The 15,726-nt window shown below is 39.4% G+C and overlaps 1 protein-coding gene and 1 long non-coding RNA gene across 4 annotated transcripts in view; both read left to right on the top strand.

The window, feature by feature from the left end:
* Positions 1-15,726, top strand: part of LOC117512516 — a 528,597-nt gene that overhangs the window by 27,095 nt on the left and 485,776 nt on the right. Inside the window, exon 2 of the long non-coding RNA XR_004561312.1 lies at positions 12,767-12,769. This is a non-coding gene — a long non-coding RNA (uncharacterized LOC117512516). The remainder of the gene's footprint in view (positions 1-12,766; positions 12,770-15,726) is intronic.
* Positions 6,953-15,726, top strand: part of steap2 (STEAP family member 2, metalloreductase) — a 100,449-nt gene continuing 91,675 nt past the window's right edge. Inside the window, exon 1 of one of the 3 annotated variants that reach the window (XM_034172518.1) lies at positions 6,953-7,107. The gene's annotated coding sequence lies outside the window, so the exon portion shown is untranslated. The remainder of the gene's footprint in view (positions 7,108-15,726) is intronic. The other 2 variants (XM_034172509.1, XM_034172502.1) reach the window with 2 other exon arrangements.

Below are 15,726 nucleotides of genomic sequence, written 5' to 3'. Positions count from 1 at the left end.
CCTCCAAAGCCATTAACGCAGCAGCTGAATCTGAACAAATTAAAGCATGTTGAGGCCCAATTTTGCGCACCCATTCTAGAGCACATAACAAGGCTATAACTTCTGTGGTGAATACTGACACATTATCTGGAAGTCGATAACCCTGGCTCAAGCCAACCTCAGGAATGTGCACAGCAAAAGCCACTCTATTGGTAGTCGGATTCACAGATCCATCAGTGTAAATTACCAAGTGCCCATCCCAATGCTCATTAATTACTTTGTTGACCACGCCTACTGGGTTTTCCTTGCCCCTCTCTTTAAGAGCGTCTTTAACAGTCCAGTCTATGTCTGGGTCCGGGAGCAACCATTGGGGAACAGAGGTCCAAACCACTCTTGGGGACATTTCAAAACACAATTCTGGCGACTCAGTCCACACTGTTTTAACAAAAGACCCTTGTCTCCCCCCTTTAACAAACTCCCAGCTCTCCTTCAGCACATGCTTCACAGGGTTACGTTGTTCTTGACCCTGCACTCTTCCAGCATACTGTAGGCCCAACTTTCTCCGCCTAATACTCAAAAGGCATCTCTCCACACTCCACTAGAAGAGCCGGGGTCAGGGTGGTCCTCATTGCCCCACAACACACTGTCAGGGCTTTAGCTTGCACAACATCCAGCTTTGTAAGAGTTGTCTTTGCTGCATTACCATACGCTAAACAACCATACTCCAGTGACGCTCGAACCATTGCTCGATATATCATGAGAAGTGCACTTTTAGCTGCACCCCAAATACTTCCTGCAAGACAACGCATAACATTTATAATCTTATCACATGTAGCTAGTCTTCTCCATTCTTCTTCTTCTTCTTCTACTACTACTACTACTACTACTACTACTACTACTCTTCTTCTATGGCATTTAACGGCAGCCAGCATCCTTATTGTTGCATTGCTGCCACCTTCTGCATCAGTCCGTTATATCTGCACTAATTCCTCTTGATGAATCCAGTGTCTTTCAAGTATTTAAAAAGCCAACATTTCCCCCTCCCACTTGACCTTATGACTGCAATACGTCCTATAGAAACTTCTTTCAGGCCTGTTTTTTTTTTATTCTGAGAAAAGCGCTTGCCTTTCGCTGGAAAATTTATTGCAATACATGAGGACATGCTGCACTGTCTCTGGCTGTGGACATTCCAAACACAGTCCATCCTGGTGCTCTCCTAGGATGAAGAGAGTACTGTTCAAGAAATTATGACAATTCTCAGTCTAACAATAGTGACTTCATCCTTTCTTTTCCACCCTTTTCTTCTATAACTACTGAATTTGTCACTCTACTTACTTGGTATACTTGGTTACTAGCTATTGAGAATAAATGCTTACCCTTAGTCTCCTGCTCCCAGCACTTTTTCCCATGTAAATTAATTTCCCTCCATACAACACACTTGTCCTCTGCTTTGGAAATATTGATACTGATGTCTATGTTTTAATTTGTCACAGCTTTTTGGCCAACCTATCCACCCTCTCATTTGTTGGCATCAGTGCCGTTCCTAAGGGTCTGGAGGCCCTAAGCATAACTGGTCAGAGAGCCCCCCCACACACACACACACACAAGTTCTACTCAAACCGTTACTATTTAATGTTTTAAATAAAAAAAATATATCATTAGTAATGCTAAACAAAAATACCAAAACATTAAGATTTTTTGACAATTTATTTTAACAAAATACCACGTTGTACCATTGTTCATAATAGGATAACAAGTGCATAAAATATGCATCAGTTTAGGTTTTCTGTTTAACTGTAAAACACTTCATTATATTATGTTATCTAGTATCCGGTCTATTCCATAATGATAGGAAAACTACATGAAACCATTATATTATATTAAATTATGGAGACATAGAAACATACCTAAATATTAAAATGCTCAATACTACACATTAAGCAAAACAGTGGTGGCATTGTGAAACCATACACAACCACAACAAATGCTAAAGTTTACCAGCAGGTGTCACCCTTTCCTTACCCTAAGGGGGAATGGAGCACTCTACAGTGCACTCTACAGTGCACTCTACTCTCTCATTTATTGGACTGGAAATCGTCACATCTGGCAACCCTGGTTAGGCGACACAGCGAACAGAGAAAGACACAAACAGGGCTGTACCATTTCAGGGAATCGGGGGGGGGGGTGGATGGGGGCTTTATATTAGGCAAAAAAAAACTGTTAATTTGCCCCAATTAAGTAATGGGGTAGGGGCCTACACAAAGTTTAAAGACAAAAACGATGGGCCTATTCATAAATAATTCATATTGATTTTGAAATGTAATAATGTAATAATTTCAACACATTTTTCGGTCAATTGGAGGCCCTGCAAACTAGTGCAACATGGTTGGTGCCCCACGTAGGCTGCGTAGTCTGCTTATGCCGAACGGCGGCGCTGGTTGGCATGCCTGTATGCGCTGGAACCCACATCCAAGGGCGTAGGTTTGGTCTAAGCTTTGGTAGGGACAATACCACCCCCACCCCCCCCGGCCCCCCTGCCCACCACCACCCCCTAACCCACTCATACCATTAGACGCACAAGTACAGCATAATACATAACATATGACGACATAATGCTGAATAATTTAACACTTTATTTACAATATTAAGTGTGTAGGCAAACAAACAAATAGCTTAAATAACAAAATTGCACCCAAAATCACGAATCTATTCTATAGGCCTACACCCGAGAGAACAAGACAACAACAAAAAATATACTTGTGGAGCTAAAAAAAAAAAAAAAAAAAAAGTTTTTGCAACCAAGATGTATAATCTATTCTCTTCATCAATAATGCAGTTGTAGGTATCTGGCAACCTAATTTGCCAAAAAAAAAAAAAAAAAAAAAAAGGGATTTCCAATAACATATATGGTGTATTACGGTAAACGTAAGCCTGTGATGTCATAACGCAGAGGAAAAACACGGAAGTTTCACACTAGTGCGCCGCTGATTCTCATTACCGTAAGTTCTCATGTAAGCCCTCACTCTGAAAAATTTCAACACTGACAGCAAGCCAAGAACCCGTGCTTTCCAACAGTGTGCTATATGTTGCATATATTATGGTAAAGTGCGTTCGGTGACTTTTGAAACGAGGGAAAAGTATGAAAAAGAGTGCAAAACTGACAGAAAAGTACAGAGACAGACAGCAAACATAAATGTAGTAATTTTTGAGGAAAAGGCAGGGTGTTAGTGTCATTTGTGAAGATGTGTTTGTGTGGGTGTGCAGTTTATTTTAAGTGTGGCGCACAGCATTGTTCGCAAGCCCCCGCCCTTCTTGTTTTTCTGCACCGGAGCAGTGTTGCCAGATATGAAATATGAAACTATCGTACCAAAACCTCAAAATTATCGTATTTTGGGAGAAATTATCGTACACAAACAAAACGCATACAACGTAGCTATTTTTGCGTTTTTTTTTTTTTTTTTTAATTTACAAAGAATTTTGTCACATTTTTAAACAGTAATTATAGTAATGGGGAAACTATGGCACAGAAAGAACGCAAATACACAAGCAAATGCACTACCAGACTAGAAAGATTTTTTTTTTCTGTGAAGGGACACAAACGTGTCAATTACCAGACTAGAAAGAGTCGAATTCAACCTTGAGGTCGCTGTCGTCATCCGATGCCACGGACACTTGTGCAGATTTTGTTGAACACAGAAAAAATGTTGACACCTCCATAAGGAACTTTAACTTTTTTTTATTCTTCTTGTATATCTCTTTGCTCTTGTGTTTTGTTCGTTTGTTATTGCATTTGTTGAAATAAAGTTTCGAAAAAAAAAAAAGATGTTGGTTGGGGAATCTTCCTGTCACGGCAGAGGTTGGATGGGAACTCATTACTTTGTATGAGAGGGGGCGGGCTTTCAAATGACTTTGTCCCGGTCGCCCAAAGCCAGCAGCAGCCCTGTGTGTGGTGTGTCTTTGATGCCGCCTGAGTGCAACGCCTGCAAAATGATTCTTGGGTGTCAGAGAGAGATGCGTGTTTGGGCAACCAACTGAAATTATCGTACATATTGGATTTTTTCCCATTATTGATCGTACAGAGGGCAAAACTATCGTACAAATACGATAATTATCGTACATCTGGCAACACTGCACCGGAGCCACCCATCCTCTGCGCTCCGGGACCTCCCACTTTACAAATGAAGCACTGCCTGCCACGAGATGCGCTTTGTTTACGTCCATGTGAGAAGAACGTGAGCCAATGAAATTGCAACATGGGTAACCCTGTCACTCTGGCACGTCGAAAACACAAAACGTGACGACTAAAATTATAGTATCGAGTTCGCAAAAAAATAGTGAATGATTTTGATATATTAAAAAAATGCTAAATATTGGTAGGGACTATTTTGCCATCCCAAAATATTGGTTGTGACTTGTCCCTATAGTCCATATGCAAACCTACGCCCCTGCCCACATCAATGTTATCTCAACCCCTTTCCTTGTCACATCCTTAATCATCCAAAGAATGTCATAAATGAGGTCTTGCCAACTCCTGGATGAACCTGTTCTAATACTATTGATAGCTGACACAGAGTCACTGCACACCAACATTTTATGATGATCTATCTGTGCTGTCCATTGGACTGCCATTAGAATAGCAAATAACTGCACCATGAATATATTCAGGAAATCTGATGTTCTCTTGCATGACTCAATATAACATCCTTGGACTACAAAAGCTGCTCCAGTAGCAACTGTTTCTCGATCCTTTGACCCGTCAGTAAAAAATAAAATGGTCTTGGTAACTGTTACATGCTCATGAAATGCATTGACTAGGACTGTTGGGAAAGTGAAGTACACAGACCCACGCCAGGGGGCGTAAATGAACGGCCAACAGGAAGTCTGAATAAATAATTTATTCTGCAAATGTGCACAAACAACCAGATATGCGTTTAGTCTGTCAATCACAAAACTCGGTGACGCGTGGGCAGGCCCGAGGGTAGGAGATGCCTAACCAGAGAAGAGCCGGGACCCACGAGGTTCCACCGCCAACGGAGACCTGCAACACACCAGAGCCACCAAGTCCTGAGTCCCCAGGTGGCCACCGCTTCCAGCTGTCAGATCCGGTACTGCTGGCAGGAAAAGAGACAGGTTAAAGGTGGGTGTGTGTACACCCAGCAAACAGTCAGCAAAAATACAGTTCCTTCCTGAGGGAAAAACCTCCACCTCCAAACTCAGGAACACAGAGTACGTGCAGTGCCCTATGTATCACTTAAATCAAGTCTGCAGTGAGGAGTGGAGACGCCAACTCCTCCAGCTTCCACAAACTCGGCTACAAGCTGCAAGTGTACAAAAGGTTACGACTGCAAAACGCTCAGATGCAAAAACTGATGAATAATGGGTGACAGCTGTCAGATGCGGTGCTCCTGTGAGGCAACTACGCCCTCTAGTGCCTGAAACCCGACGACAGGCAGGGCGCCCTCTGGTGGTGAGCCAGCAGTACCTCCTCTTCGGGCGGCCCACATAACAAGGACTCCATTATTATTCTCTGCTTTAAGTTCAAGTACAGTGGCTTGCAAAAGTATACGGCCCCTTGGAATTTCACACATTTTAATTTCTTTAATAATTATTGGCCATTTTGGCCAATCCTCTCCATCCTCTTCATGCAGAGTTTCGACTCCTCCCATCTGAGGAGGTATTCATTCCCTTGTCAGGCCAAATCAAATAGATATTGAACAATATACTGCATTTTATTAGTGATGACTATGTATGCATGTATGTATGTATGTATGTATTGATCTGTATTATCACGTGTACCATGTGAGATTTTATTGTCTGATTTTGAACTTTTGCTGCAAAGCAAATTGCCCTCTGGGGACATTAAAGATTTTCAATCAATCAATCAATCGTTTCAAATACAAAAAGTAAATCAGGTTTCTCAATATAAAAATCTGGAAAATTATGTTCCTTAGACTCAAACTGAAAGCAAATCTCTACAACTTGTTATAAATTAATTAAAAATATAAAAGCCAACAATATGGGTTGCATAAGTAATGGGCCCCTTTGGTATAATACCTGTAAATAATCAGTTTAATTGCCAGCTTTCTTCAGATAAGTCATGGGGTGGATATATGAACATTAGTCACTGAATATGTCTTGAACTTTATTTACATCAGTTGTGAAGAAATAGAAACAGTATGGCACTCTATGGTAAATTTGTATGGAGCAGACAGTTCTGAAAAATTGAGTGACTGTACAAGAAGGAGTGAGGAAAGCACTGTGAATACATTCAGGAAATCTGATGTTCTCTTGCATGACTCAATATTCATAGTGCAAGTTTTGCATTTTGCAAAACTATATATATTTTATTTTATATATATTTTGCAAAATAAATATATATATGTTTGCTTCTATTCTATAATCTGTATATATATATATATATATATATATATATATATATATATATATATATATATATATATATATATATATAATATTTCTATATAGTTTTATGCAAAAGCTTGGATACTCCTGATAATTTCCATGATTTTCCTTTATAAATCATTGGTTGTTTGGATCCGAAATTTCAGTTAAATATATCATATAGCAGATAAACATAGTGATATTTGAGGAGTGAAATGAAGTTTCTAGTATTTACAGAAAGTGTGCAGTATAAGTCTTTAAACAAAATTAGATGGGTGCATAAATTTGGGCACCCCAACAGAAAAAATACATCAAGAAATAACAGCCTCTAAACACTTCCTATAGCTTCCAATGAGTCTGGATTCTGGTTGAAGGTATTTTGGACCATTCTTCTTTACAAAACATCTGACATGTGCACAAACACACACACGTGTTCCAGACAGACGTCCTTGTTTATTCAGAGAGTTTGCTTCTATATTGTGTAAGACGTTGGCTTTTGCTTTGCATTTTTCTTCTTAAATTAAGTAAATATAACAATATATCATTTCTGACACATACGCCTGTCTGTGTGTAGGTGGCGCCACTGAGCTTGTCCCTGTTTCCTCTCGGCGGTTGGTTGGTCTGTGCACGCGGCACGCGTTTCTCGTGAAGGTCTCGTGTCCGATGCTCCGCAGTGTCAGTGAAGGCAGCAGTGATGCGGAGGATGAAGGATGGCTGCTGGCCGCTGTGCACGACCTGCCGCGCGCTCTGAGGTGGGTAACATTCGCCGTGCGTCACGAGTATTTATCGGACGTGTTAACTGGCTGTGTGTTCGTGGCTGTCGTGCACACGCAAGTGTCCTTCACACGAAGGTCATCGTGTGGATGGACGGATGTGGGAGTATCACGTGCACGCGTGAAGCCACCTGTCACCGGTGTTCACATTTAAATTTGTTTTCAGCAACTGTACAATCTAGTAATCTCATTCCTAATTACAGACCAAGAAATGGTCTCACACACACACACACACACACACACACACACACACACACACACACACACACACACACACACACACACACACACACACACACACACACACACACACACACACACACACACACCTGTTAAGTGGAACAAACACTGTGTGACTACAGGTTGTTGTCATTCGCTGTGTTCATGGACTGTTAATAATCAGAATGACAGAGAATCTGAATGAATCTATCGCATGTCAATCAGAATGAAATCTGTATCTCATCAGATACCAGGTTCGAATGACAAGAGGGGTGCCATCCTGTTATAATCTGTAAAACAGGAAAATATCAGCCGTGTAATACTTGATCAGATTGTTTTCTGTGGGCAGAACGTCTTCATCACTTTCATCATGACATAAGAGTGACGACCTGCTCCTCCAAAAGACTTGAGTTTCTCATAAAGGGACAATGAAAGAGGCTATGTGGTCACTGTCCATTTCAAAGAATTAAAGTTCTCTGACTGTTTCACTGGCTGGAGACAAAGAGAGTGAAGAGTTGTTCTTTATGTACATGAGCCAGTAATCCCTGTGAGAGACCGCAGACGATGACATAATGTGATCCTGCTGCTCTCCTTGATAACATAATGTCTCTCCTGCTGCAGTTTGAGCAGCAAAAATAGAACGTTGTAGGTCCTTGTAAAAAATAAGTTTGTGAGGGCAAAAAGATCTGCGTTGTCCACATGTCAAAATAGTTAATTGTGAACAATGCATGAAAATGTTTATCAACCTGATCATGTTATTACTGTCATGTAAACCATTGTTTCCCCATTACTGGGGTGTGACCCATGGGAGGCAGTGGTGGCTGGTGAAAAAAAATCTTGGGGATAGTGGGGCTGGTGTGCCAATAGATTCCCCTGCCTAGTCCAGTACAGGCAGTCAAATAAACAGTCGGAAAATTACTACAATTCCACATTAACCATTTAATGTCCTTCTTAAAATCAGCAGCTTCACAGATAAAGTTAACCATTTACAGCTATATTGGGCCTCATTTATACTTTGGAAAGTAACAGTATCAAATACAATACAACACTCAAGTTCTTGAGCAAGGAACATTTCACCATTTGACACCAATTACATACATAGTATACAAATAATGAATGTTTATGAGTTCAATGGTACGAATATTTCATGAAGTGAAAGCTTTCACTGTGTGTGCGCGCGCATGTCTGTGTGTGCGTACATGTGCGTGCATGTATGTACGTGTGCAGAGTGCAATGGCACCAAACGTATGGAACCAAATTTGCACTCTAAATGCAATGTAACACAAATGGGATGAATAATCCATGTCATGTGACATACAAAGCACCAATCAAATGACAAGGATCCACTCATAGTACACCATACTGTACTGCACTGCTATTATCTTCAGCCAAACAGATCCTGGGTTTCACAATGACACCCCCTGAATAGAATAGAAAATATCACCAAATGTAGAAATTTAGAATTTCTTAAAAAAAGATGCAAAATTGCTATTTTAGGTTGGGTTGTTTGTTTGTTTTTAAGATGAGCAAATCATTTGTTTTAGACTGTGGAATACTTCAAAAAATATTTCACTTGTGTGGGCTGATCCTCATAACGTATAAAGTGAAATCAAGTTGAAACTACTTCTAAATTTTATGACCAAAATGCCAACATAGCTGCATCTTTGAACACTGTTACAAACAGCCCTGGTCTCCCCTAATCGTTTTTAGTTGTCCACTGTACCAATAAAGGTCACAGCTTTGACCCCCTAAAACAAACAATTGATGTCTGCAATACATCTTTTAATCACATAGGGGAGCTAGTTAGATTTTTACCAGTCTCATATTTTGTGAGTGGAGTGTGAGCGGACCATAGACCATGGAAACAGAGACCTGGAATGGACGTCACGTGACTAGCGGCGTGCCGCACGGCGGCCATTACTAAGGGTAGAGAGATCGCCTTGAGCCAGTTAAGGCACCTGTTAAACAGAAGCGAAATGAGGGGAAAAAGGCAACCAGTGCTTCACCATCAACTGCACCAACTACAAAAACAAATTCTCAAATACTAAAATGAACTGTACAATAGCCTTAATGCAAAACAAATGTCTATTTTAAAGTTATGTCACAATTTAATATCGATATACTGAGACTATAACTCAACGCCGTAAGTTGATTTCATTAAGCTGCGTTCACATGCATACAAATATGGAAACAAAAATGTTTAAATATATTTATGTATTCGGGGTTTTCACGTATCCCATAATCCCTTGCGTGCCAGAGTCGCTGCAGTCAAAACAACATAGAGAATCCACACGATGACAATTGTAAATGAATATTATACTACAAAAATGTCATTTTTTTATGCTTTTTGTCACGTTAATAAGAGACTGCATGCATGATACCCTGAAAACTTGCTAAAACAATTATTACAAATAATCCATGTCTGCTACGTATAATCTGCGTGGAATTTAATAAGCGCAAACCGAATTTCAGACATATTATATATATTAGTCTGGAACAAAGAGGACAAACAGTGTTGTAAAGAACAATAATCAAGACGTTAAAGAGCAAACTTCACTTTCCCCCAGAACGACATGATCAGGAAGACACAGCCTGTGATTCTCGCATGTTTACATAAAATAAACACAATAACAACGTCTAAAAACCCAGAGAATATATTCACGAGAGTTTTAGGCACAAAATAAAAATAGTTTTATGTTATGTTAATTGTGTTGTCCGTGTGCAGCGGTTAAAGTGAAGCGTGATCAGAGCGTCTCAGTGTTACTGAGATCTCACAACGCGGCGACCTCTCTGATGTTTTGCGGGATTTGAAACCTGAAAAGCCTCGATATATACTTGCAGTGTTGTTTAATATGATATGTACATGGTGGTCACAGGCGGCATTTAAATTTTAACGGTGTGGTTGAGGGGGATGGAGGAGGTACTTTTTACCCTGACTGAGGGTCAAAAGTCATAAATTCTGAATGGCGACGGCGCTAATAGATTGAGGCGCACACGTCCATTCCAGGTCTATATTTCCATGTCATAGACATTGCTGCAACATAATCCAGTGTTTCCACCATATTGGATTGGTCTCTTCACAATAGGCTCACACCAGAGTCAATGGAGAGTGAGCATATTTGCCAGTATTTTGTGCTGTTTACGGTTGCAATAACCGGCACAGTATAGAAACCAGATTGTGTGGGATTACCTTTATTAAATAAGATTGAACAATAATTTGTAATATTGTGTCATCATAACAAACGATACTTACATGTAACGTTATTACAGCAGGAACTGGTACTCTCTCATTAGCTGTGTTTCCATCCAACTAGTATCGTAACTCAAGCGAATTTTCGTTAATGCGGCAAAAGAAAGAGTGCATTTGTGTGCATTTTCATCCATTTGTTATGCGATTTTGTTTCACAATTCTTTGGAACTGAGCGGTGTCTGTATTTCACAAAGTAATGCTGTACCACATCACAAAATTAACTCCACTGGAGTTACAGAGTCCCAGCACATGCAAGAAGCTGTGCAACACAGTTCTTTTTCAAGGCTTTTAGCTCTCCAGCCCAAGTCAAAAGCCTAACAAAACTATTATTATTTTTTTATTTTATTAGGGGTGTCTAATATTTTTTCTTTTGCATTCCTTTAATATTTGTCTCATCTTGATCCAGCACACTGTTTTACACATCTTGGATGTGCGTGTCTTTTAGATTCATCTTTGTAACAAAACCTGGTGAGCGAAGCAGAGGAAATTAAAGTGATGTCCCGTGTGTGTGTGTGGGAGAGAGAGAGAGAGAGAAAGAGAGAGAAATTCAAATGAACAATCCAAACTTGTTTATTTACTATTAAATTAATTTATACATTTATCTATATGCCATACCATATGTCTTTGTTAAACAGCATAAAACTAAGTCTTTCAGCCTTAAAGTACTGTGAGGGTTTGGACTTTGTCGTATTATGTTTGCTGTGTTTAGTTAGGTGATTTTATGTGATTTTTCTTGCTGGGTTTTTCCTGCTTGGCATTTGTCTGTCCCTACCTCTCTTGTCTGTCTCACTTGGTGGTGGGCAGGGCACACTGTTGGCTAGGGTGGTCCATAAAAATGGTCAAAAATTTTGTTTTCAAAAAACTTCAAGTCTCACCCTCTAAATTTGTTGTACCTAACATAAAAACACATCATGTACAATTTCATAAAACTCTAATAATTTTTACTGGTAGCACACAGCCCTTAAAGATTTTGCTCGCAATAACTTTGTCATATAGTATGGTCATTTCCAGTTATTTTCAAATTATTTCTGTCAGTTTAATATTGATATGTCAGGACAGAAATTATGGCAATACATTGGAAAATCAAATCTTTTCATATCCCATAAAATAGTTAACACTAAAACATGAATTGTGAGATGCAGTTCTTCTCGTACATGTATCATGCTCCTACAATACCTACATACTGGGGTAGCGAAGATTTTGTAACAATCAAACATTGCATTTTCATTTTATTGATGAAATACTGTTTCATTATTGATAAATTTAAATAAGTCTATGCTTTATATATTTCCACATATATTTTGATCTAGCGCCAAACAATAATATTCTTTATGCCTTGCAGTACTTAATATTCAAAAATGTATGAATCAGCACAAGAACCAATTATACAGCTGTGTAACATAAGAGAACATCCTTTACATGATAATGATATTTAAGTTGCTTACATCATGACCAAGACTTGCTGCCGTTTCAGTCAGAATATAGGTGGCACTTCTGTCTGTTGTTTTGGTCCGATCCAATGCTGCTGCAAGTCCTGGTGTTACAACAGCTTTAATTTTACTGGCTTTTTGTGGCACTGGCATAACAAATTCTTTATCTGGACTTTCTGTGTTCTCTTCACTCTGGCTGGAGACAGTGTCAGGTCGTGAGACATTAGATGGTCCAGGCTCCTCCAGTTTCTCTTTGTATTTTGCTTCTGCAGCTTTCCTTTTTTCTGCTCTTTGTTCTTTGGCAGTTTGTATTGTATCTATGCCTGTCATGCATCCCCTTCTACCTTTCTCTCACTGAGCAAGTAGGAACTGTCTGTCATCTTCAAACTTTATCATTGTTAGGACATCCTGATGTGCCATGTCAAACAAGTCCTCCAAAGATTCACAAAACACTGTTTCATCTTTCTTCTGCTTGTCTGTATTGCGATTCTTGGTCTTTTTCAATGTTTTTCATTTTCCGAACACCTTTTCTAACTTTGTGATCAGATGCTGCTTTGCCCTCAGTGGGATTCTAGCTCTCTCCCAAAAAGGAATTGCCATGTCTATAGAGGTCACAGCAGCATCATGGACAGTTTTCTTCAAATCAGTGTGTTTGAAGAAAAATACCTTGAGTATTTGCCCATTTGAGGGCAATTTGTTTCCCTTTATTTCAGTCGGTGGAACCAATAAGGTATACAAATGTTCTACTTCTAGTAGCTGACATGTTTTCCTGAAGTTTCCAGTTAATGGTTAAGCATGTTAAGTCAGCAAGTGTCTCTTTTTCATTTATCTCATGTTAGATTCACCATCACCAAAGATGTGAAAGAAAAGAAGCTGTGAATTGAAGCAAAATTTTCAGCTTGCAGCCTAAAATAACATTTTTGAAGGTATGTTGATTGTGAGAAATATTTAAACCCAGGTATAGTTTTAAATTGAATATAAAATTATACTTTAGTTACACTCAGGTGGTTAACTTCTATCCTCTTTATAAGTGATGTGATTAGATACTGGATAATGGATAACCTATTGCACGGGCACTCGGGCAGCGATAATTGATATATTTACAACCTTCAGCTATGATGTGCTACCTCTAAATATTAATGTATGACAAAAATATTTGGCAGGCTTTCTTTTTTCCCAAAGCATCATAAAATGAAGGGGTGAGAGTAATGAATTTCCAACTTTTATTTTTCTGAACCACCCTACTGTTGGGCCAAACCCTTATTCTGGTGCTTTCCACACACCTGTTCCTAATCGGTAGCTCATCACCAGGGTGTATATAAGCTTCACAGGTTGCACTATTTATTCACCAGATTGTTGTGCTCTATGCCATTGCTTCATAGCCTGTTTTGTAAGTTTTTCTCAACCTGTTTTCTTGCTGTGTTTTGGACTGCCTGCCTGTTTATTGGACCACGGCCTCGCCTAATGTTTCTGACACTGTTGCTGATTTTTGACTGCCTTTCCATGTATCAGACCCTGCTTTATGTACCAGTAAAACCCTTTTGCCAAATCTCATCTGAGTATGAGCTCTGCATTTCTGTCCAGCCATTCAGTACCACTGGTTCTGATAAGTACGTATTTTTAATGTATGACAGCATCCTGTATTGTAACTAAATCGCTGCTGTTTCTAACAAACCAAACCGTGGGAAAATCTGGTAAAAATTCAGGGAGTTATGGATTATTGTAGTTGGGGATACACATTCCGCAGTACAAATAAATGCACTGGGCGCAATCTGGTTGTTAAGTGTGACGTAACGCATCATGTGATTTTCAATTTCCGGCTCCAAACAAAAAAGGTGCGCTATCATTAACATTGAGAACTGCACTGAGACGATCTGATCAGGCTGCACTTACACCGTTACACACGGACAACAGCATTAACATGGCAACATAAAACTCTTTGTATATTGTGCCTAAAACTCTCCTGGATATATTAACTGGGTTTTTAGACGTTGTTACTGCATTTGTTTTATGTAAAAATGTCAGACGCTCAGGTTGTTTCTCCATTATTTTCAATGGGAGTTTCTGCGAGCTGCGATCGCTTCCTGTTCATGTCGTTCGGGGAGAAAGTGAAGTTTGGACTTTAACGTCCTGTTTATTGTAATAAATAATTTTTTATTAACAAACAGACATGTATATTTTGTATGTATAATATGTAAAGTAAAAGAAAAAAAAAGTTTTATTATGTGTTCTGACCATAGAACCAGACGAATGCGGTTAACGGAGGTGGAGGCGGAGAAGGGAGGGACGGAGGTTTGCACACAATGTAAACTTAAACTGTAAATCCTTAAAAGAATCAAACAGACGTAACTTTAATTGTAAACTTGGAGGTCTTTGGACCCGGAAACAGATTTATCACGTGATGCGTTACGTCAGCGCTTAACAACCGGATAGGGACCCAACCAAGATGGCGGCTGGCTTCAGTGTTGCCACAGTTACTTTGAAAAAGTAATCCAATTACTGATTACTCCTTGAAAAAGTAACTTAGTTACTTTACTGATGACTCAATTGTAAAAGTAACTAAGTTAGATTACTAGTTACTTTTTTAGTTACTTTTCCCAGCTGCCGACAACAACCCTCTGCCACCTCAACATGACAATGATACCTGTTTTGCCAAAACTCACTTTATAGTCACCCTTTCTTGACTTCAATGAAAATAAATACTTGTTTTATAAAAAGTAAAATAAAGACCTCTTTCTTGACCTCATATTTAACTGTTGACAGCACTGTAACAGTAAAACTTGCAATTTTGAACCTACATTGTTTATAAATGTAACTATTAAATTCTAACATTTTTCTAACATTTAAATTCTCTCTAAACATTTTACTTGTCAAAATTATTATTATTTTAAGCAATATTAGTAGTTGTAGTAAAAAACGGCTTCAAAATTGCACCTTTAATCTAGGGGTGTTGTGGGGGGCACATCCTTGCCCCACGCCCCCATTCCAGCTGGATTCGCCCCTGCTTTGGCGTTTGAGCACAAAGAATGGATAACATTTATTTATGCAGAAAACATGACCAGATTTACAGGTAAGAAAGTTTTATTGCGTTTTCACATCATGTGGTCCCCAGAAAGAGTGTTTAGGTGCATTTGAGTGGAAAATAGTGTTAGTTGTTGATGCGTCGCGGAGGATCAGCTGTTTTTAACGACCAGATACAGAGCGGCTCAGCTCAGAATTCTAAATAAAGGAGGAAAAAAAGTATAAAAATGTCTTTGTAAAGCTCAGTGCAGGTGTGCTGATCACCACGCTTTAAGAGGTGAGGACGAGTCGAGCAGCTGCAAAAAACCGCGGATGAAAAGCTCACAGCTCGCTGAAAGTGGGCAGTTCAGTCGAACCACGACCTCCTGCCCACAGACCAAGTTTAATGCTGCTATCGACCCACAATGAAAAATAATAGTAACGCACAGTGACATGGAGAAGTAACTTTAATCTGATTACTGATTTGGAAAGATTAACGCGTTAGATTACTCGTTACTAAAAAAAGTGGTCAGATTAGAGTAACGCATTACTAAGTAACGCGTTACCGGCATCACTGGCTGGCTTATATGTAAATCTGTGGATACGTCAGCTCCAATAGGCAGCAGCAGCGTCTACGTATATAGAGCAGACCATAGAGTTATATTATAGAAAG

This window comes from Thalassophryne amazonica, chromosome 1 (assembly GCF_902500255.1).
Source record: "Thalassophryne amazonica chromosome 1, fThaAma1.1, whole genome shotgun sequence".
NCBI lineage: Eukaryota > Metazoa > Chordata > Actinopteri > Batrachoidiformes > Batrachoididae > Thalassophryne > Thalassophryne amazonica.
The sequence above is the reverse complement of the archived record's forward strand: the minus strand, read 5'-3'. Positions and strand labels throughout refer to the sequence as shown.